The following is a 25760-nucleotide window of genomic DNA, read 5'->3' on the forward strand; positions in this document are numbered from 1 at the left end:
CAGAAGAAAAATAATCATATCAGCTTAGAAATATTTTGGCTTAAACTAAAATAATCCAAAGGAAGTGAAGTTTGTTTCTGCCTCCATCCCACCCACCACATAAGACTTAATTTCCTTTTGCCCTTGCATCCAAATTGGGGGCAGGGTTGTCAGGAGGGAGTCGGTGCCAGGGGAAACATGCATCTATTTTATATTCACACAAATCTCTTCTTCAACTTTTATTACAGGTCTGTGAGCTCTCTAGGCAGGAGGAAATTTTGAATGAACTCAGCTTTCAGTGACCAGGAGTGGAGACATAAAAAGAGCTATTCAGCCTCTCTGGTTACAGAGATAAGTACAAAGGGTAACTGGCATTAAGTCTGTAGTAATAGCGGCTCTAAGTACTGACCATGATTAGAATCTCCCGATAACTGATGCTGGGGAGACTGGAATATTTATCAAGCCATTAGGAGAGGCTGTTCCTTGCTGATAAGATGCCCACGACTGATGAAGTCCCACCTGAAGACAGGGATGAGGCAGGGCTGGATTTATAGCCATTTGCAGCTAGGGCAAAAAGTGTTCTCCTTAAGAGCAGCATGAGGCATTCATCAGCAAAACAATGCAATGTGTTGCTTGGGGCAAGCCTACGAAATCTTAATAAAACAGAGTGGGTGAGCACCATGACTTATAAAGTGATTGAATACTACGCCCAGACTTGGTCAGCAAGTCGCAGTATCACTGATTTGGTAGCTGAGGAAGTGGGGGTGGGGTGGGATAAATGAGATGGAAAGGTTACTAATCTGGGGTTCTCGTTTTTCCAAAAAGCTCATGCTAAATTATAAGGAGCCAGATTTGAGATTATCCTAAATTTAAAAAAAAAAATGACATCACTCATTTTACACAACTTCAGGACCTCATTTTGGTTGTTACTACAATAGGAGAAGTAGTTCAGACTATATTAAAGTTAAAAACAGACAGTAATAAAGCAGTCAAGTGCATTTTATTTTCCATTTCCATGAAGTTTTGCAACCATGCCTAACCCTCAGAATCAGCTGTCAGTTTTTTAAAAAATACTGATTGACTATTTCACACATAAATATATGAATTTAATTGGCTTTTAAAATTAAAACTTGTTTTCTAGATTGATTCTATTTTTAAAAATAAAATCTGCGATGGGAGGAAAATATGCTAACCACATAGGGTAGTTGGGTGACCTCTTCAGTCAAGCCTCTGGGAAATAGCTCTTCATGTCATTATGGAACACTTTCCTACTTTCCCTCTGTTGATTTTTCTAAAGCATGTAGATTTGTTCTTAATTAAACACAAAACTTCCCCCTCTCTAGGTTCAAACTACGTGCTGCCCAACATTTGCCTAAAGCTTGCTTATGAGAAATAATATTTGTGGAGGACTGCCTAAAAGATATGCAGTTATTTTATTCTGCTTAACATGCTAGATTCCAATCTCTGGATCGAATCAGACCATCAGAGAAATGACTATTTGGATAATTGGTTTTCCCCTCCCCTTGAAGAATCACTTTCCTGAGCTATGCTTTGGTATAAACCTTCGGCCTACTTTGAAGAATTCTTTAATAAGCAGCCCGATATACTTTGCTACTGTCAGGCTGGTTTAGTGTCCATCTGCCGCCCCTCCCCTCTGCCCACCCAAATCCTACCCCAGGAGAAAGAGAACTCACTCCTTAGAACCAGGAAAAGTTGGAGTGTGTGTGCGTGTGAGTGTGTGTGTCCTCTGATGATCGGATGTAGTCATCTTTCATGAGCACTTGTGGCTTCTCTGGCTTCCCTTTGGCTTTGGCCATGAATATCCACAGCCACCGTTGTGAGCCACCTTCCATCCAAGTTTTTCATCTTGCTCTCCTCAGCCGCAGCACAGCATGGCCTTTCTGGAACCAGACCACCTGGATGTGAATTCTGCTGTCTTACTTGGAGCAAGTTTCTTAACCTCTTGGGCTTTAGTTTTCTCATCTGTAAAATAGAGACAGTGATGGCACCTGCCTCCTAGGGCCATTTTGAGGAATTTAGGGTGATATCTGGCACAGAGTAAGCTCCACTTAAGTGTTAGCTATTCTTTTCTTTTTTAAGAAATTTAAAAAAATTTTTATTCCCCCCCCTCCTGTTTTTTCCTTTCCTTTTTTTTTTTTTTTCTGTCTGTGTCCATTCACTGTGTGATCTTTCTCTTTTTGTCTTATTTTCTCTTTCTCCTCTAGGATTTACTGGGATTCAATCCTCGGGACCTCTGATGTGGAGAAAGGTTCCCTGTCACCTCAGTTTCTGGTCTCTGCTGTGCTTCACCTTGATTCTCCCCTTTGTCTCTCTTTTGATGTGTCATCATCTTGCTGCGTGACTCACTTGCACTGGCTCACCACGTGGGCACTTTGCTTGCTGTGTGGGCCCTCAGCTTGCCATGCAGGCACTGGCTCACCATACGGGCACTCACATGGGCACTTGGCTCACCACATGAGCACTTGCATGGGCCCTTGGGATGCCATGCGGGCACTTGGCTCGCCACGTGGGCACTTGGCTCACCACGTGGGTACTCAGCTCACCAGGTGGGCACTGGCTCACTGCACAGGCATGCTTTCTCTTCTTTTTCATCAGGAGGCCCCAGGGGTTCAACCTGGGTCCTCCCATATGGTAGGCAGAGGCCTTATCACTTGAGCCGCATCTGCTTCCCTGGCTATTCTTTTTATTACCCTGATTTGTCTCTTTTTCAAAAGTATGTCTTCCTGTACAGATTTTACTAAGTCATCTCAAATTATTTTGGGAAGGAATGGGAAATAATTCTAAATGTAAAAACGTAAATGGAGAATTGAGGTGACTATCCATTTACCTCAGCCAACATTCTGATTTTTGCTTTAGTTATCTGTATATTTTAGGTAAAAGTGCTATGTTGTCTGGATTGTTCAGGATGATTACTTCAATTTCTCTACTTTCCTCCATGTGCACAGAGAATCTCCTTATTGCTTTCTTAAACTTAACCTCGTGGTAAAGCAATTGAGGTCAACTGTGGCTTAAATGAATATTAGGAGTAATATGAGTAATAATCTCAAACTCCGTTGCCACCACTGAAGCCCTTTCATCTCCCATCCTATTGTGAACATTACCGGAGTCTCTCATGTCTTCAAAACCACAGTGGGATCTGTGACAAAACCACACCCTGAGGTCAAAACCTGCTTCTACCTATTCTGCCATTGACCTGGCAGGTTGTTCACAAAGGACCTTGGGCTTGGGACCAGGAATCTGCTTCCAACAGCCTGAGTCTCCACCCTGGGGCCTCACTCCCAGCCCCCAGCTGGGAGGCTGCTATGTACCTGGAGAGAGAACTGGTTCCCAAAGGCTTGGGCTTTGCTTGAGAAGCAGCAGGAGCCAAAGAGAAAAATAATTCTACCTTTCCAATGTGCTTCACTCCCACTCAGTTTAGTGTCTTCCAGAACACAAGTTTCAGACCCTGGATTCTCAGTGTGGCGCTGGCTTTAGAGCCTGACCCTTACATCGGCACTGAACAGATAAAATATTAAGCACCAGGGCACTCCCCAGATCATTAGGGCAGAATCCACAGGTAATGAATTCAGCTCTAGGCTGTTTGGGGCCTGTTGTTTTTATTTCCCACCCACGGCATACACTTTTCAGTGATGAACTCTCCCTGTGCAAGATGAAGGTACACACACGGTATCCCCAGGAGACTAGGAATGCCTCATTTCTGCCAGAAACATTAGCCCTGGGGGCTCTGAACCCTCTATGGGGCAGGGAGAAAGGAAAGACGATCACATAGCTGTCTAACTTCACTGACTGGCTGGATGAGAGAACTCTGTTTTTGTAAAATCTTTTCTGAAACCAAATTACTGAGACAATTTGGAAGACTTTTCAAATCTATAAAGATGGATTGAAAGTTAAATGTTCACTTTTCAACCCTTGACATAATCATTTTAAATTGCTTCAGTATTTGGTCAACATTTTCTTTAATTCTGACACTGACCCTGGGAGGCTGGTGGTTTGGGCCTTGTCATCTCTGAGCTCCGGGTGGAGAGGGGAAGTCTCAGAGAAGGTAAGTGGATTTCCAGAGACGTCCTGACAAGCCAGTAGAGAGAGTTTGAAGGCGGTCCTGGGTGCCTGGTTAGGTGTGGAAGCTTCACATATTCTGGGTAGTCTAACCTTAGTAGACCCCTGAGAGAAAGATTAAGTAGGAAATGCAAAATCACCTTGTACAGGGAGTTTCTCAAATATTTTTAGTAAAAGGGAGATGCGCATACCCAATTTAGGCAAGGTATCAGCTAGATGGGTAAAATATGCAGCTCGGAGTGGGGTCTGAACTGCAAGACTTTGGGATGGAGTAAATTCCATTCATTAATCTGTCAAAGAAACTTTGTTTCATGTACATTTGTGATCCTGGATGTATGTGTGTGTGTGTTCACACATGTGTGTGCAGGGTGGGTGGGGGAGAGTTATGATATCAGACTCTTACTGATTGCCCTTTGGCATATAAAAACCACACAGTTTAAATACAAGGTATTATTTGAAATTTGTTTCTCTGCATCAGACGACTGTACTGGACTCATGAAGTCAGCTACTAGTTATTTCCTGCCTGGCATTACAAAGGCTGAATTGGTCTCTTAGTTCAATGCTCTGAATCATAGTGAGGGATTGTAGCAATTGTGCTTAAGAAATTATCTTGAAATATGCAAAGCAGTAAGTTAGTGTAGTATGAGCTTAGCTATTTGATCTTAAGATCCAGAAGAATATTGCAAACAAATGAAATAAGGGAGAGTAAATAATTCTACTCTAAAATATTGTGCTGATAAATTAATTTGAGGATGAATACATTATGGCAAAAAGCTAAACGGAGAGTAGTATAATTTGGCAGAACTATTATTACTTAACAAGTTTGTAAATGACCTTCTCTTCAACGATTATCATGTACCTGTTAGGTCTATTTGTGTTTTGACAGAATACCCAACCCAAACTAGGTCTCTGATGTAACAAAACATTACAGCCTTCTTGGTTTCAGGCACTGACATCAGGCCAGAATTTATCTCTTGGCTTGACTCTGTTCTCCATCAAGAGTTGGATTCATTCTTGGGCTTGGTGAGGTGGCAAGGTGGTTATAGCAACTACTTATTCTCATTACTCTCAAATTAAGACCCAGAAGTTTCTTTGAGTTTCATGGCATATCAGCTTTGATTGGCTAGGCTTCAGATGCAGGAGTTGGGTTGGGAGTCAGTTCTGCCATTACTGGGAATGGGGTAGAGTAGACACTCAAGGCTGAATGGGAATCTGATAAAGGAAGAAGGATGAATGGATGCCAGAAGGCCAAAACCCAGTATCTACTACACAGAACATCGTCACTAATGGTAGCCATAAAAGAGAAATACATTAATACAAAAAGTTTTAAATGACATTAGAAGTAAAACAGTACCCCAATGAATGGTTATTAGTCTTCTGTGTTAAAGTATCTTTGTATCTTTTTGTATCATATACATGCTTCAGAGCAGATATATTAACTAAGTACTATGACGTATTGTGGTAGAGGACATAGTGTTTTTAGAAGTTGTTACCAAATAGTTACCTAGGGCTATTATATTGAAATGATCTGGGGATGTATGTGGTGAGAAAAAAATAATTGTAGTTAAATTACGAGAGTCCTCAGGTAATACTTAGGATGATCATCCTGTACCTCAGCCTTTCCAAGGCATTTGTGGAAGTTGCACAAAAGAACTATAAATCCTTTGGTTCCTGACTTACATGGAGCAAGAGTAATGAAGAAAACTAGTAGTAATAGCAATATAAATGCAGTTGCTGAACTGGGAACATGAAAGCAAGAGTTGAGCACTTGCAAACCAAGGGCGAAACAACTTTCTGTGCTTAGTTTATCAGCACCGTGACCAGAATATGACCAGTCTACTAAGAGGAGTTTCATAGCCTCCATGCATTGGCATTTGCTCTTTCCTCTTTCCTCTACCTGAATACATTTCCCCCAAATGTTTGCAATGCTTGACACTTTCTCCTGTTCAGGCCTCTGCTCTTTAGAGAGACCTACCTGGACCCCTTTGTTCAGCCCTATTTCATTAAAACACTGCTTGTTTCCTTAATGGCATTTTTCACAAATTGATATTACCATGTTTGTTTACTTGTCCATTGCCTGTGTGTCTTCCCCCTAAATTTATGCCTCTTAAAGGCAAGGGCCTTGTTTATATTATTCATTTCTGAGTCCCCAGCATTTAAAAAAGATCTAGAACAAATAGAGGATCACTACCTTTAAAGTGAAAGTTTAGTACACAGAAATAACAAAGACTGTTGGATATAAAATAACCTACTTTGCCAAAAAAATCATTGCCACTTCTGGCAGGAGTTCTGAATTTTTTTTGTGCAGCGGACCCTTTTGGCAGTCTGGTGAAGTCTGTGGACCCTTTTAAGAATATTTTTTAATGCACTAAAAATAACCCAGCGATTTTTTTTCATTGAATCAATTATATAGATAGTTATCAATACTTAACCATTTGTGATATAGTAATATGTGCTTCTTTTTTCATATAGCAAACAACAGGATCTCATGTTGGATCTCATAAATAATATGATTTTAAAGTAATTATGAGAGTAAACAATATTTTGATATATTTGCAACAGCTATAATATGGTATGAAAATATGTATGATTTCTAGTGTTAATAGAGTTGCAGGTCTTGCTAATACTGCTATATCTTGTTGCCTACAACCAGAATGGAAAGAAATGCTAAATTTCATTAGAGGTTAATGAAAATAAAGATGTAACTTTTCCCCCAACCAAGTTCATGGACCCCCTCAATTTTAGCTGCAGACTTTTTAGGGGGACTGTGAATGACAGTTAAGAATACCTAGGTTAAGGGGTCTGATGGGATTTAGAGTTTATTTTAGAGCAATCATAGTTATATTAAAACTTAAATCTCATCTGTAAAATATTCTGGCTATGAGAGTATTATATATCTACACACACTAATCAGAGAAAACTGTATATATCTCATCCATAAAGTTGGTTTAGTTCTTTCATACATACGTATATATATTTTCTTGCCTTAATAGAGTGCTGAGTTAAAAGACACCTTAAGTCTTGCTAAGGGAAAATAACTCAACCCTGGTGATGCTGGACATGTTGTTGTTTCTATTCTGGTTCTTTGATTAGATGAATGAGGTAACAAAAATTTATAGAACAGATGGTCTTACAGGGATTAACTCTGTTTTGCTTAGGGGGTCAAGACCCTTAACATACACAGGGAAGAGTTAGGACACCAGATAATTCCCTTTCACAACATGCTCATGCATCTCATCTTCCTTTACATAGAAAAAGAATCATTTAATCATGTGTGCTCCCCCTTCTGGTAAATAATGAAATATAAATCTCAGTGGCCATGTTGTATGTACCTCCCTGGCAATAGGTTATATTACAATTTCTTTTTTTTTTAAATTTCTTTTTATTTTTTATTTGTTAAAATTAAAGTTAATAGATTACAAGGAATGTTACATTAAAAAACATAAAACAAAAAACGTAACCCATATAACCCACTTCCCACCCCCCCACCACATCATTTTTGTAAATTGTATTTTTTTGAAGATATATACATCACACGAAAAAATGTTACATTAAAAAATATAAGAGGTTCCTGTATACCCGCGCCACCCCCCCAACTCCTCCCACACAAACAACCTCCCTCATCATCGTGGCATATTCATCACACTCAGTGAACACATTTTGGGGCACTGCTGCACTACACAGATAATAGTTTATCCTGGAGTACGCACTCTCCCCCAGTCCATACAGTGGGTTATGGTAGGATATATAAAGTCTAGCATCTGACCCTGCAATATCATTTAGGACAACTCAAAATCCCAAAAATGCTCCACATCACGTCTTTTCTACCTTCTCCCTGCCCTCAGCAACTACTGTGGTCACTTTCTCCACCTCGATGCTAAAATTTCTTCTATTACTCGTCACTATAGTTTTATAGCAGAATATCAGTAAGTCCACTCTAGTCCATATTTTATTCCTCCATTCTGTGGACCCTGGGATGGTGATGTCCTCTCCACCTCTAGATCAAGAGGGGCTTAGATTCCAAATGGATGATGTACGCAATTCCTTAATTTCTTTATTCCTGTTTTGATAGCCTGCAATTAATTTCACGGGAGAAGATATTATTCACTCACCCACTACTAGTTTGGAGAGGCGAAAGGAGGATGAGAATGACATTTCATTATTTTTTCTCACTCTTGAGCAGAAAAACATCATACTACAAAGGAGAGTCCCACAAGTGAAGCAAGAACTCAGAGTAGACTGTCTTCCTTCAGTTTACTGGGAGCTCATTTGGTGCACCTTAGCAGACACATAGAAAACTGCCAGTGATGCTCCTCAAACTGGAATACAAGGCTATGTGAGCAGGCACAATCATTTTAAAAAGGCTTTTTAAAAAATGTTTATGAATTTACTTTCCAAGACAAACTGGATTCCTCAAACTAACCTTTTTTGATCCTTATAAGGTATCATTAAGAACTTAGGGACATAGCTATAACTTTGAAATTTTACAAACATTGTGAGTTATAGTCATCTTTAATGTGAGATTCTCTTTTTTCAGGCATTTTCAATATCACCTATATACCAGCAAGGGCAGGAGTTTCCAATTCAGATTGACATGTGCATAGGTCAGTAAATAGTAAGTTTTTTCATGTTGATAAACAACCCCTGAATCTGTATCTAAACCCAAGAATAGTTGATCTCATACATTTGTGTGTGCGTGTGGGCCAGTATAAGGGCTTCTGCCCATCATAGTCACTTGGGGACCCAGAAGGAGAGAAACTTTGTCTTGGCACATGCTTCCAAAGTCATTACACTAGAGGAAGGGAATGTGGAAATCATGGAGTGGCTCCTAGAGTCATACATGCCTTCTTCTCACATTTTATTGTCTAAAGAAAGTAGCAAGGCCATACCAAACTTCAAAGAGTGGGGAAAACGCAACTCTGCCATGTGCCTGGGAGGCAGATAGCAGGAAATATCTGTGAAATGCCTTAGTACTACCACAGTCCACCCTCTGGTCACCAGGTATTTTGTTCACTGTGGAAGAGAGACTACCCCAAATCCCATAACATGATAGCATCTAGTTCACAGCTCAGGAACTGTCAGGGATGTGTGGTAGTCTCTACATCAGGTCTGCATGTGACTCTTCTTAATCCAGTGACCTATGAATTAAAAAGATGTGTATATCTACTACATACTGGTGGAAAAGAGAGAGGATAACTCCATAAATTTTAACATTCAGAGGGGGTATGAAAGGGACAAACACATAATTCTGAAATCCATCTGGAGAGAAGTAGCAGGAGGCTCCTCCTCTGGGGTTAGGGAATGTTTCTTCATTAGACCTGATTCTGCCCTTAGTTCCTCCCTCTGAGAGTCTCTCCCTTCCCCATTATCACACCTGAAGGGAGCATTAGAAACTGTGCCCTCCTTAGGCAGCTTCTAGTCTCTTTTGGATGGGAACCCAAGGGTCTTTTTAACCCTCAATCACAGTCTCTTTTAACCCAAGCTGGTGGTTCTTTTGGCAGCACAGCTTTCTCCAAAAGCTTGGTTAGATTCTTATGTATTTGATTCTAGTCAGTCCCATATACCAAGAGATGCACCCACAATTTTTCTTTTTTTAGATTTGCTATAAATATTTGCTTCCCCTCCTCCATGTCCCCTTCATTCTCTCTCTGATTTTAGGTCCTTGGGTTTATCAGGCTTCAAAGGGAGTGTCATACACTTAGTCTCTCCCTGAACCATTTTGTTGAATTGAAAGGATTTATTGTACCTTATTTCTTCATTTGGAACCATACTCCTAGACACCTTAATCCATTCAGAATTTTTTTAAAAATTCTGTGCGATTTTATTCCTGCCACAAAACTGAAATTTTATTACCTTTGTTACTTGAGGACAAACCTCTTTTTCAATTATTTGCTTATGTATGTGTGTTTTTCTTTTCAGTTATAACTCATATTGAAACCTAGTCCTTCCAGGATTATTTCTTTCTTTCTGAAATACATCTACAAATCAGCTCTCTTGATTGTAAATGCTCTAAGTCTTTGCTGTCAGTTAATTTGTTTGTCTATATTCATTTTTAAACAGCATTATTGAGATACCATTCATATACCACACTATTTACCTATTTAAAGCATAGTTTGATGTGATGGTTTTTCATATATACACTGAGTTGTGCCACTGTCACTGCAGTATAATTTTAGAACATTTTCATGGCTTCAACATGAAACTTCGAACCCAATAGCAATGCCCTTCGGCCCAAGACAATCACTAATTAACTTCCTCTTTCTATAGATTTGCTAATTCTGGATATTCCATGTAAATGGAATTACAATATGTAGTCTTTTGTAACTGGCTTTTTCTTTCTTAGCATGTTTTCAAGATTCATTCATGTTATAGCATTTAGTACATCCTTCTTTCTAATTGTTGAATAATATTCCATTGTGATTTATCCTTAATATATCACATTCATCAATTGATTGCCATTTCATTTTTTTCCCACTTTTTGGCTGCTATTAATAGGGTTGCTATGAAACTTTGTGTACAGGTTTATGTGTGGACGTATGTTTTCAATTTTCTCGGGTGTATAGTAGGATTGCTGGGTCACAGGATAATGATATGTTTAACATTGTGAGGATGCACCAAACTGTTTTCCTAAGTAGCTGTATCATTATATGTTTCCATCAGCAATGAAGGAGGGTCCTAATTTCTCCATATTGTCCCAACACGTGCTATTGTCTGTCTTTTGATTATACCATGCTAATGGCTGTGAAATGGGATCCTATTGTGGATTTGGTTTGCATTTACTTAATGATTAAATCTGTTGACATTCTTTCTTGTGCTTATTAGACGTTAGTTTAGCTTCTTTGGAGAAATAGCTATTCAAACCCTTTGTCCATTTGTTATTTTATTGTTGAATTGTAGCAGTTTTTGTATATTCTAGATACAAGTCCCTTGTATATCTACTGTCCCTTGTCAGATATGTATTTACAAAAATTTCCCCTCATTCTGAGGATAGCCTTTACACTTTTTTATAATGTCCTTTAAAGCATAAAAGTTTTTAATTCTGATGAAGTCCAATTTATCTTTTTTCCTTTTTTTTTTTGCTTGTGCTTTTGTTGTATCTAAGAAGTCATTGCTTAATGAAAAGTCATGAAGATTTGCTTCTATGTTTTCTTCTAGGAGCATTAGAGTTTTAGCTCTTACATTTATGTCTTCAATGAAATGTGAGTTAATTTTGTGTATGGTGTGATGTAGGGGTCCAAATTCATTATTTTGTATGTGGCTGTCCAATTTCATAGCACCATTTGTTGAAAAGACTTTTCTTTTTCCATTGAATTGTTTTGGCATCCTTGTTGAAATTACATTCTTGAACCATAATTTTTCTAGACTGTCATTTATTCTTTCTATACTTTGAAGATAACTCACTGCCCTTTATTTCCCATTTTTGATATTGAGAAATCTGCTACCATTCTAGCTGTATTTCCTTTGTAATCTGCCCCTTCTTTCTGGCAGGAAAGGAAATTCCTTTCCTCTTGTTTTTAGTGTTCTGCAGTTTTATTACAAAGTGTTAGGCATGGATTTCTTTACAGTTAAGCTGCTTGGTAGTCACTGTGTTTTCTGAATCTGTGTACTCGAGTTCTAGAAAATTCTTGGCCATTTTCACTTCAAATATTGCCTTTCCTCTATTCTCTCCAGTATCTTTTTCTAGAATTCCAATAGTTTTAGGTCTATTTATTATTCATTCTTTCCAACATAGCTCTTAATTTTTCTATCACGTTTCATCCACATGTCATTTTATGTAGTATTCTATGTAATTTCTTTGTATCTTTCAGTTTATTAAATTCTGTATTCAGTGGTGTCTAACTGCTCTTTAAACCATTCCTTCATATTTTAAATTTCCATAATTTTTTTCTCGTTTATAGAAGTTACACCCTTCCCCCCCAAAATCTTCCTCTTCACATTTGAAAATCTCTTGGTGCTTGCTTTGCTTTGTGATTGCCTCTTTCTCTTTGAAAATTCATACACAGTTTTTCTACATTCTGTTCCTGACAATTCCAATATCTACAATCTTTGGGGATTCTGTATCTATTATTCATCTACTCTGCTGACTCTCACTCATGCTGATGATCTTTCTCAAACATATCCTTGGAGATCTGTGCATATCTTGCAAACCTGAACTGGGGACATTTTCCTCCAGAGATGATTTGCTTCTGTTTCTGCAGAAGCCAGGCAGTGCCACTATCTTAGATCCATTGAGGTCCTTATGTGGGGGTCTTGGGTTCAGTTCACTCCCTTGCCATAGGCCCAGGGCTCAAAATCCAAATAGCAATGCTGCTCTAAATACCCACCCACCCTCAGGGCAATACCCTCTTAATTGCCCACCATGCAGAGGCTACAGCTCCAACTTTGCTCGTGTTTTTGAGTGGAAGGAGTTCTTTGGAGAATTCCCCGCTCTCTTTTAAGATCAGCTATGTGCCAAGAGAATGCCCTACCTATTATCTTTTTGTTATCCAATGGGACAGTTAGAGCACCTTGTGGGCTACAATGCCTAAAGCAGGAACGCTTGCTCTTCTTTTTTCTTGCTCTTGTTTTTGTCATCTTCTTTTTCTTCCTCCTCTACTTTTTTCCTACTTTTTGAAGTTCAGTTGTTGTCTCTCACCCAGTAGCTGTATTTTTCTGCAAACATGTCCTTTTTGTTCTGACCGGACTTCCTTTTAAATGAGTTCCTCTTTTTCTTCGTTGGTTGATTTGAACTCAGATTCAGTAGTCTTAAGAGTAGCCATCCCTCAAGCAGGGGAAGGTGACGTAGTTTCTCCTGCAGGGTCAGTTGTAAAGTGAGCAAGTTGCAATTCCCCTCATGGCCACTGGGAAGAAGGCTCCCAGCTCCCTGGCCTCCTCATGCTTCCCCTGATGCAGGCCTAAGAAAGACCCGGCCTACCTATTCAGCTCCTCTTGGCCTTTTAAGAGAAAGGAGCCTCACATTCACAGGAGACCACCTTTGATCTTCCTCTCTGGGGTTCAGACATGTTTCTGGGCCAAGCTCTTCTCAGGATCCTCTACTTTGTGTTAAACAGCTGAGTGCCAGCTCATCTCCACTCATTTGTGTCACACAGGTGAAGTCTCACCACGAAGTCTGAGGCCTTCCTTGCCCATAAACGATAGCAACCTCCCTCAAGAGAGGCATCTGGAATAAAGTTGGTTATGAATTATCATCAATCCTTAAACAAATGTGAAGAGGAAATAACCTGAAATGGCAAAATATGATTTCAGTGATGCAAATTGACAAGTTTATGACCACCAAAGCAATATCACGTTTTAAATTTTGTGCTATTATGTATAGGTGTCTGCATATTTGTATAATCTTGTTCTGAAACTATTTATACAGATTTCATATTTTTTTGTCCTAAGTCAGTCAATAATATCAATTATTAGTTTGATGATATCTCTTAGCATATTATTAATTTTAAAAAAATAATTCAATAGGTTGATGAAGATAAAGGAATAAATGTCTTAATTTTTACTTTTGCCATGACTAAGTAATGAGTTTTATATTCACAGTATTAGAATTTATTGAAGTGCTTTTGAGTCTTATAATGACTGAAATTTGTTTGGGCTCATATGCCAATAAAATATTTTCAATTTTAAATATGTTGAAAAATTGAAAACAATAAAGAGTTTCTCAATGTGATTCAGTTTATACAGTATGCAGGCAAAATGATATATTACTGTATACTAACATTTAAAAAAATTACTGTAGAAAATTGAATGAAAGCAAATATTCATAAATTCAGTTGAGCTGAAGAGGATATAGTAGAAAGGAAGAGGCAATGGAATTTGGGAAACAATTTGAACTTTAAATTTTTTTAAATAATTAAAAATTATATACTATATCTTGAACTCCTCAAAAATGGTTTCTAGGTAGAAACCATTGGTGAGAATCATGATATATTGGTATCCTGCCATTTTGAAAAAATTCTAATTTTAGTTCGTAAATAGTATCATCTATTCATAAACATTTAGTAGGTTTAAATGTTAATGTCATTCTGTGCACCAATTTAATATCCTATAAAAAATCTTGGTTATCTCATGAATTCAGTTAATTAATACATTTTTTCCTTTGATTGCTGCTGAGTTGTCAAGCAGACAGTCCTTCTTTGCTGAAAAGACCAATTCCATCTTATAATCACTGCAGAATGTCTCTGTAGGAACTGAAAAGGACCCAAAACAATGACCCTGAAGCATAATACTCAGGGCACATAACATACTTGCTCAACTATTTCCACTCCCTAGTTAGCCCAATATTTGCATATGAAGGGGCATCCTTTTGTGAGATCCCAGTATCATATTTATGGGAACAGAGTATACATGAGCAGTTGCTATGACCAGAAAAGAAATATTGGGTTCTGTACTTTGTGTCTCTTGGGAGTCATCTCATCAGAAATGTGTAACGAAAATACCAATAAGTACATACATATTTAAATACATATAAAAAATAAAGTAGTGCCGGCTTGCTACGTTTCTCTTTCCTAGGTTGCTAGGAGGTGTTTCCATTTTTTCATTGTCCAGTCATAAGTACTGATTGATCGTTGATTGACCTGGCAACACTGCTCTTAATTTTCTCCAATCCTAGTTTTGAGGACACGGGCCCAGAATGCCAAAGGCTGACTGTAGGCTCGCTCCCTTTTCTTCCCTGTTCTTGGTTCTAGCAAGAACAAAAAGGATGAGAGTAACCGCATTCATTTATCATCCATTCCCTGAGCACCATTTAAATGCTTAACACTGTATTTTTAACTTTATTGGAGAGGAGAAAGAATGGACCCTCTTCTCAAGGAGTTTGCATCCTAGTGAAGAGTATCAATATCTAAACCTTGAGAACTAGAAAGATAGAGCATGGTTATTTGTATCTTTGATAAGTTCCACAATTGGATATGATTCATGCCAAAGTTTAATGATCACTACTTCAGAATAAATTTATAAACTTCACATGATTTTGCCTTACCCATAACTTTCTGGTGTAGATCACTGGTTTGCGAGAATTTATACTCAAGAGTTCCGTCATTCCCTTCCCGTAGAGCAAAGTAAACATTTTCTGCTTTAAAGTAATTGGATATAATCTCTCCCTCTTGTAAGCATCTCATTTCTTAGTGTATACAATGAACAATTTGACAATTTTTACTAAGACAAGAATGCTTGGGGGCACTGATTTCTATTGGTTTCATTCAGTTAGTTCTTAAGACACAAACGAGACTTTGTACAACATTGAATGGGAAATTTGGTCAGTAAGGAGTTTATTCTTATAATGTAGGGCCTCACTATTCTTACAGAAATCTTAAAGAACACATTATGGCCTCAACATCCTAGACAAAGAGCTCTGAGAAAATTTATTATAGATATTTCATCATGACCAAATTATTCAGTTGCTACAAAGGGAGTACAAATTCCATTTTCCACTCATAGTCATAGATAGGCACTGTTGTAAATACTGAAGTATTCAGAAAGTATTCAGGATTGTCTTACCCTGGCATCTAGGGTCTAGATCAGTGGTTCACAACTCTGATTTTGTTCAATCTCTGGGCCATTCCAGGCCAATTAAACCAGTATGTGGGGGCAGGGTAGGGGACAGGACATCGATATTTCACTCTAATGTGCATCCAGGTTGAGAAACACAGTCCTGGACCACCTAAATGTGATACTAGTCTCTGAGTCTCAATGAGTATAATCAAAGTCTGGAGTCAGGTGATGCGACCTGCTATAGATTTTCTTGATCTTCTTTATGACAGCTTTTCAATGATCTATCTCTTCTGAGGTTCTTTTCTTTTTTCTCTTTCTGCAGAATACTGTCTTTTCCTTTTGATATTTGTAGGCTGAGAAGAAGGGTGAACATATTAATTGATTTGTGGGTATGAGGCAGAAATTCCCTGTCATTTCTGACTCTGGGTCAACAGAGCCCTCTGCCTACTTTTTTTTTTTTTTTTAATAGTAACTTTCTATTTTTTTTTAAAGATTTATTTTTATTTATTTTCTCTCCTCTTCCCCCCCCACCCCCAGCCCCAGTTGTCTGTTCTCTGTGTTCATTTGCTGCGTGTTCTTCTTTTTGTCTGCTTCTGTTGTTGTCAGTGGCACGGGAATCTGTGTTTCTTTTTGTTGCATCATCTTGTTGTGTCAGGTCTCCGTGTGTGGCACCATTCCTGGGCAGGCTGCACTTTCTTTTACGCTGGGCAGCTCTCCTCACGGGGTGCATGGGGCTCCCCTACGTGGAGGACACCTCTGAGTGGCACGGCACTCCTTGCGCTCATCAGCACTGCGCGTGGGCCAGCTCCACATGGGTTAAGGAGGCCTGGGGTATGAACTGTGGACCTCCCATGTGGTAAATAGATGCCCTATCCACTGGGCCAAGTCTGCTTCCCTCTGCCTACATTTTGTAACTTCTTTGGCTTTGGTCATGAATGGATGGCTTCCCACTACCCAAGACCTTTCCTTAGGCCAAAATAGTGATCAAAGTTGCATCATTCATGATCTTCACAGATTAATATTTGTAAATAAATTTTTGCATCCCTGTAGTCATAAAATGTTTACTGGTTTACAAAAGGCAGAACATACAAAGCTGCTAGCACTATTTCCATATTAGCCTGCCATATGTCTGAAGGTTCTGCAAATCTTTGTTATTTTATGGTAATGCCTCCCAAGCCTACTTCATTCTTTCCACTCCCAGGCTTATCACCCCCTTTGCCTTTTGCCTGGGCTATTACAACAGCCTCTTGACCAGGGTCTCTGCTTCCAGTCTTTCCCCAACCAATACACCCTCCTACATGGGGCCTCTTCAAACATATCTCTGACTTCTAACACCCCTGCTCACAAGCCTTCCTCTCCCCATGGCCTGCTACATGCCAGCCTGAGCACAAAATCCTCTGACTAGTAGGTCCTCAGGAAATGGCATTTGAGTTTGACCTTCAAAAAGAAATGGAAAATGGTGAAAGCATATCATAGAATTTGTAATTAGTAGTGCTATCATATGGGTATGATAGTGGTTTTTGTTGTTGTTGCTGATATTCTTTTCTTTATTTCTTAGAGTAATGAAAATGCTCTAATGTTGATTGAAGTGATGAATGTGCAACTCAGGGATTATACCAAATTCCATTATTATACACTTGAGGTAATTGTATGGTTTATGAATTAAAAAAAATAATAATGAGGGTTGGGGGGAAATGCACCAAATGTAAGATATGGACTCTAGTTAGTAGTAATACATTGATAATGCTTTTTCATAATTTGTTACAAATATTTCAGTGCAATGCAAGGCCTTGTATGATTTTTTTGAATGTTTGTTTTATAAGTTCACCACTTTTACTATATACTTACTGTTTATGTGTGTTCATGTATGAAGGATATAATTGAATAAATTGTTTTTAAAATGAAAAAATAAATAAATGGAAATTTAATAGGCAAAGAAGGGAGAGGAAGGAGGACACTGCAAGAACAGAATTCTATGCCAAGGGCACAACAGAGAAATGAGGGCAAATGGTGAGAATGTAGCCCAGAAACAGAATTATAAAGTTGTTTGTAGAGTAAACATCAGTGCAAGGGAGAAATGAGAGAAAATACTACGGAGTTAGGTTATTGTAATATTGACAAGGGCCTTTACTACCTACTAGTCAGAGGATTTTGTGCTCAGGCTGGCATGTAGCAGGCCATGGGGAGAGGAAGGCTTGTGAGCAGGGGTGTTAGAAGTCAGAGATATGTTTGAAGAGGCCCCATGTAGGAGGGTGTATTGGTTGGGGAAAGACTGGAAGCAGAGACCCTGGTCAAGAGGCTGTTGTAATAGCCCAGGCAAAAGGCAAAGGGGGTGATAAGCCTGGGAGTGGAAAGAATGAAGTTGGCTTGGGAGGCATTACCATAAAATAACAAAGATTTGCAGAACCTTCAGACATATGGCAGGCTAATATGGAAATAGTGCTAGCAGCTTTGATTTTCCGGCCTATTAAATCAAACCTCTATGTGTCAGGGGTTAGGCTGAACCGCAGGGACTCTGCAGTTAGAGATAGAATCTGGATCCTGACTCACTAGGATCCAAGAGAGAACCTCGAAATTGTGACAAGTAACCTGGCATTCAGCAGGTGGACAAGGGAGGTGGCTGTGATGTCTGTCAAGCAGCTGTTTAAAATCCTGTATCAGGAGGACTTCATTGACTGCCACAGTAAACAATGCCTCAAGCAAGGGTGCCCCTGAGGGCTCTAGAGACATCTAGACACTATAAGCAAGGCAGACAACCCCAGGAAATTGGCACTCTGTTGGTAGGCCTTACCTTGGAATAAATGATAACCTACCTCCCAAAATTTAGAGTCAGTCTCATAATTTTTCCACACATGGTTCTTCTGCCCCTTTTATTTGAACCTATAATTAGCACTATACCCATTAAATTTATGTCCAAGAGACTTAAATCTTCCAGCTATTCATATGCTGCTTGATCCCTGAATCTCAGCAGAGTTGCCCCTAACACCTACTCTCCACTTCATCAGACTCACCTAGGACAACTAACAAAAGGATGATGATGGACAATGTCCATCTCAAAAAACAGAGAGTATCTATAAGTGCAAGCAAGACAGTTCCATCTATCTGCAAGCCCCCTCTCAATCAGAAGCAGAGTGGGACTCACCATCTCCAAATTCTCAAGATTGAGGAAGGAACGAACATAAGGGGAGAACCCAAATTATGGACTAAAGTAGACCTATTATTATTCTAGTAATGGAAGAACTTGTAGTATTGGTATAAAGGCAGTGGTCACTGTAAGTTCTGAGGGGAGTGAGAGAAAAGAATAGGTGTAACATGGGGACATTTTTGGGACATTGGAATTGTCCTGCATGACATTGCAATGGTGGATATAGGCCATTATACATTATTGCAAGACCTATAAATTTGTGGAACATGGGGCATTTTGGCAACATTGGAATTGTTCTGCATGATATTGCAATGATGGATACAAGCCTTTATACATTTTGTCAAAACCTATAAAATTGTGCATTGCAAAGTGTAAACCATAATGTAAATGATAGACCATGGTTGGTAGCAATGTTTCAATTGTGTTCATCAACTGTAACAAATGTACCACACTAATGAAAGATATTGTTAATGGGGGAAAGTGTGGGAGGGAGAAGGGGTGGAGAATATGGGAATAACCTATTTTTTTGCTATAACATTTATGTAATTTAAAGCATCTTTAAAAATAAAGAAAAATGAACAAACAAAAAATCCTGTATTGTGGGGCAAATAGACACATGAGCAAGAGCATCTAGAAACTTCCAGTTCTATCCAAAGGCATATGCTGTATTTGACCAACCACACAAACTAGTCAAGTCACTTGACTAGAGTTATTTCTCTTTTGTAAAAAAGAGCCATTAATGAATTCTCACTCTTTGATGCTCTCTTCACCAGCCACAATGAACACCCAGCAAAGCAAGGCAACACCACTCGAAAGTATGAAAAAACTGGTATGAAATAATTAGAACAAGTGAATTCACAGAGTCAGGCACTAGAATTCAGGTTACCAGGACAAGGTGGGTGCAGGGAATGGGAAGTTAATACTTAATTTGTATAGCGTTTTTATTTGGGTGATAGAAGAGCTTTGGTAATGGATGGTGATGACAGCACAACATTGTGGATGTAATTATCACCACTGAATTATATATTTGAATTTGATTAAAAGGGGAAGGTTTAGATTGCATACATGTTTAAAAATAAATTAAAAGTGGGATGATGGCATCAGAGTAGGCAGGCCTGGCTCAACTCTCCCACAAAAACAACAGAGAAAGAACAAAGAGTTGTCTGAGGGAACTGCTTTGGGGGTCAATAGACCAGGACAGTGCTACACAACTCCCAGGAAGGTGAGGGAGAGAGAGACAAAGAACCGGAAACAACAAACATGAGTTACAGAACCCCCACAATTGCTGGGATGGGCTACCTTCTCCCACCCCCAAGATATTAAGCTGGGGTAAAACCTCTGGCTCACTGCAGCTGACTGAGAGAGAACAGACATCTTCCTCCCTATCAACTGTTCCAAGAGAAAAAGAAGGGGGAGTCAAGGAGGCTTTCCCTCAGTGAATTCAGCCAGCAGAGCCAGCTTTGAATCTTGTCACTGGCCGGACCAAAACACAGGTAAAGAGAGATTGAAACACCAACATGCACCATCTGCTTGCCAGTCTGAAAATTGCATGGACAAAAACTACTTTTGGTACTCTCTGTATCCTAACTCTTGGGAGAAAAGCTGAACCCCATTAGTCAGCCCCTGGCCAGATTTTGATAACTTATGCTGGACAATTTTAAAGACTTAGAATAACTTGAACTAAATATAAAAGAAGAGCTGTGAAAAAAAATAGGCAAGAGAGAGAAACTGGCCATCAGAGTATTTTGCCAACATATTCAGATGCCTAGACATCACCAAAAAATTACAAGCCATACTTGGAAACAGAAGAAATGGCTTAGCCAAAGGAACAAAACAAATATCCTGAAGATATACAGGATTTAAGACAATTAATCAATATAATTACACAACTTTCCCAAATCAATTCAAAGAATTGAAAGAATATATGACTGAAGAGATAAAGGATATTTAAGAAGACACTGGGTGACCACAAAGAATGATTTGAAAGCCTGGAAAGAAAAGTAACAGAGCTTATAAGCATGAAAGACACAATGGATGACATTAAAAATTAGATTACATTAGAGGCACATAAGTGCAGATTTGAATTGCTTAAAGATGAAATTAATGATCTCAAAGACAAAACATCTGAACTGGAAAATATGTAGAACAGAAAGAGAGGAGAATGGAAAAAATGGAAGAGGGTTTCAGGGAATTGAGTGACAATGCAAAACAAACAAACATACTCATTATTTGTGTCCCAGAAGGAGAAGAGAATGGAAAAGGGACAGAAAGAATATATGAGGAAATAATGACTGAAAACTTTTCAACCCTTATGAGAGACATAAATATCAATATCCAGGAAGGACAACACACCCTAAATAGAATAAATGTGAATAGACCTACCCCAAGACACCTACTATTCAGAAAGACATACCTCAGAGATAAAAGAGAGGTTTCTGAAAGCAGCCGAGAAAAGCAATGCATCATATACAAGAGAAACTTGAAAAGATTAAGTGCTGACCTCTCACTAGAAACTATGGAGGAGAAAAGAAAGTGGTATGATGTATTTAAGGTAATGATAGAGAAAAACTGCCAGCCAAGAATTCTGTATCCAGCAAAACTGTCCTTCAAAAATGAGGTGAGTTCAAAGTCTGGTAACATAGAATATGTTACCAAAATGCCAGATTACAAGAGATACTACAGAGAGTGCTGCAGCCTGAAAGGAAGATATAAGGGTGAGAGACTTGGAAAAGAGTATAGAAATGAAGATTATTAGAAAGTATAAATTGAAGGATTAAAAAACAGACAATAGTGCAAGATGAAAAAAAAAAAAGCTAAAGGACAAAAAGGATGAAGTAAGTAATGCCTTTACAGTAATAACATTGAATGTTAATGGCTAGAACTACCTCAATCAAAAGGCATAGACTGATAGAATGACTAAAAAAATATGAGCTGTTGTTGTCTACAAGAGGCTCACCTCAAATGTGAGGACACATTTGGTTAAAAGTGAAAGTTGGAAAAAGATATTCTATGCAAATAGTAATAAAAAAAAGAGCTGGGACAGCAATACTAATCTTGGACAAAATAAATTTCAAATGTAAAACTGTTATAAGATGTTAAGAAGTCATCATATATAAATAAAATGGGCTATTCCACAAGAATAAATAACTATACTAAATATTTTTGTACCTAATCTGAGTGTCCCAAAATATATGAATCACACACTGGCAAAGTTGAAAAGAGAAATAGATGTCTCTACAATAATAGTAGGAGACTTCAATATACCACTCTCAATATTGGATAAAACATCTGGACAGAGGATAAATAAAGAAACAGAGAGCTTGAATAATATGATAAATGAACTATACTTAACAGACATCTATAGAGCTTTGCCCCCCAAAACAGGAGGCTATACATTCTTTTCAAGTGCTCGTAGATCTGTTTTCCAAGATAGACCATATGTTGGATCACAAGACAAGTCTCAATAAATTTAAAAGGATTGAACTTATACAAAACACTTTCTCTAATCATAACAGAACAAAGCTAGAAATCAATAATGGATGGAAAAAGGGGAATTCATAAATATATGGAGATTAAACAACACACTCTTAAATAATCAGTGGTTCAAAGAAGATTTTGCAAGAGAATTCAGCAAATACCTTGAGATGAATGAAAATGAGAACTCAATACATTAAAACCTATGGGACACCTCAAAGGCAGTGCTGAGTGGGAAATTTATAGTCCTAATGCTTACATTAAAAAAAGAAGAAAGAGCTAGAATTGAAGACCTAACTGCATACCTGAAGGAACAATTTTGAAAAAGAACAGCAAATTAATCCCAAAACAAGCCACAGGAAAGAAATAGTAAATATCAGAACATAAATAAATGAAATCAATAAACAAAAAACAATAGAGAAAATCAATGAAACCAGAAGGTGGTCCTTTGAGAAGATCAACAAAATTGACAAACCCTTAGCTAGATGGACATAAAAAGGAAGAAGATGTAAATAAATAGAATCAGAAATGAGAGGGGGGACATTACCACTGACCCCACAGAAATAAGAGAGATCACAAGAGGATACTATGAACAACTCTATGCCAAAAAAAGTAGACAATGTAGACAGATAGACAAATTCCTGGAAACACATTAACCACCTGCACTAACCCTAGAAGAAATAGAAGACTTCAACAAACCAATCAAAAGTGAAGTGATTGAAACAGTCATCAAAAACCTCCCAAAGATGAAAAGCCTGGGACCAGATATCTTCACAGGTGAATTCTACCAATCATTCAAAGATGATCTAATACCAATCTTGCTCAAGTTCTTCCAAAAAGTTGAACATGAAAGAACACTACCAAACTCATTCTATGAGGTTGATATAACCCTAATACCAGAACCAGATAAAGATATTATGAAAAAAGAAATTTCTGGTCCAATATTTCTAATGAATATAGATGCAAAATCCTCAACAAAATACTTGCAAACTGAATCCAAAATAACATTAAAAGAATGATACACCATAATCATGTGGGTTTTATCTCAGGTATGCAAGAAAGTCAATTAATAAACTATATTGTAATAAACTACACTGATAAATTGAAGAAGAAAAATTACATGGTCCTCTTGACTGATGCGGAAAATGCATTGGATAAAAAGTAAACATAGGACTGAACAACATATATAAAGAACCCTAAAAGAAAACCATGGACTATAATTAATAGTACAATACTAAAAATTTTTCTCATCAGTTGCAGCAAATGTACCACACTAATGCAAGATATTAATAATAGGGTGGTATATGGGAACTCTGTGTTATGCCTTATTTTTCTGTAATCTTATAATTTCTTTAATAAATTAAGGAAGTGTATTCTGCATTTGTTGGGTGGAATATCTATAAATGTCAATTAGATCAAGTAGTTTATAGCTTTCAAATTATAGTCATTTCCTGTATACTTGTTCTATTAATTACTGCATGAGAAGTATGAAATTCCTGCTATCATTAATCACTGGATTCCCTTACCCAGACCCGGTAAATGTCTCATCTTCTTTCACCGCATTGGTAATGAAGTACCAGTATTAAGTTCTTGCTGTTTAAATAGCCAGAGTATTTTCTGTTTTTCAGATTGGGTTGATTATATCTTAGGTAGGATTATAAGTGATTCAGTGTATGTGTCACATTTACTCTTCTGAGTTTTGGAAATTTTGTAATGATTAGTAATAATTTGCAGACAGAATAAAATAATTTTTAATAGAAATTAACATGACTTCAGTTATATAATGTGGGTTGAAATTAGGAGGCATTGAATGCAAAATATGTAATGTTTTTATAAGGATAATTCCGTGAGTTGTAATGAAGATTTTATTACAGTGATTTTAAGAAAGGGAATGGATGGATCTACCAGGGACAGGCACAGACATTAAAACAGTGACTCTGAACTAGAATTGTGTATTATAATCCCTGATGAGCTTTTTGAAATACATGTACTTGTGGCCCACCCCAGATCATCTGAATCAAAAATACCTGAGGGTGAGTCCAGGCATATATATTTTGAAATTGTTCCCTGAGTGATTCCCATAAACCCAGACCCCACTGAGAACTTTCAAGCATGAGGGGGTCATAAGGGAAAACAGCAGGTTCACTCAGAGTAAGGCAGCAGAAGTAAAGGCAAAAGGGTATGGACTCAGACGGGGAAAAAAACTACCACAACAAATAAAGGCAAACTAAAAATTAAACAGTAAATTTATTTCTAGAATAATTTAGTAGAAAGATTTAACAGAAATGTTTCATATTTGTCTAATTTATTTTATTTGCTATAAAAATGTACACTTAATGTAGGGAGAGTTTGGGGAAGGTAGGTAGATTTAAAGAAAAAGATTTTGCTGCCTTAAAATACCAAATAAAACAGGGAGACTCAAAGAACTCTTAAAACTCAGCAATAAGAAAACAAACAACCCAACCAAAAATGGGCAAATGATCTGAACAGGCCCCTCACCACAGAAGAGACACAAATAGAAAATAAGCATATAAAAAGATGACCCCAATATCACATATCATTAGGAAATTGCAAACCGAAACAGTAATGAGATATTAATGCACATCTGTTAGAATGGCTGAAATCTAAAACACTGACAACACCAAATGAGGATGTGAAGCAACTGGAAGTCTCGTATATTGCTGATGGGAATGCAAAGTGGTACAGCCACTGTGAAAGATAATTTTGCATATTCTTATAAAACTAAACACAGCCTTACCATATGATCCAGTAACCGTGCTCTGTGACAGTTTGAAGTTCTTTTTTGAATCCAAAAAGAGGATGTTCTTAAACTAGCCTAGTCCTATGGGTGTGGTACCCTTTGATTGCAGTATATTCACTTTAGATCACTTGATTAGATTGCTTTTGATTGGGCTACAGCAGTAAGGCATGACTCAGGTTGAGTCTCTCTCCTATTTTTAGGTCTTATGCAAATTGAAAACACACAAAATGAAACAGCAAAAAGGAATTGCCATTTTGATCTCTCCAGAGAGGAAGGAGAAAGTAGAGAGACCTCCAGATCTGCCTACAGCTGCAGAAAGGCAGAGAAGCTCTGAAGAGGCTGAGCGAGTTCCTGGAGTCTGGAGTCAGCAGAGCACAAAGGCCCCAGAGGGGCTGGGTCCAAGTGCAGCTCAAGGCTGAGAAGATGAGCTCAGCTGTATGCCTGATCACCATGAGGCAGGACACCAGGATCACCAGTAGCTGACTTCGGGGAGAAAGCATCTCTGATGGTGCCTTGATTTGGATAGTACATGGTTTCAGAACTGAAAGTTTTTGCCCCAAATAAAATTCCCATATAAAAGCAAACCTGTTTTTTTATAGTTTGCATTGGCAGCCCTGTGGCAAACTAAGACATGCTCCTAATTAGGCAAGTGAGTTGAACACTGATGTCCACACAAAAACCCGCACATGAATGTTTATAGCAGTTTTATTCATAATTGCCAAAAACTGTGCACTGTGTCATTCCAATTATGTGACATTCTGGAAAAGGCAAAACTAAAAAGACTGTAAAAAGATGAATGGTTGCCAGTGGTTCAGGGGGAGGGAGGAAGGCATGAAT

This window comes from Dasypus novemcinctus, chromosome 5 (genome assembly GCF_030445035.2).
Source record: "Dasypus novemcinctus isolate mDasNov1 chromosome 5, mDasNov1.1.hap2, whole genome shotgun sequence".
Classification (NCBI taxonomy): Eukaryota; Metazoa; Chordata; class Mammalia; order Cingulata; family Dasypodidae; genus Dasypus; species Dasypus novemcinctus.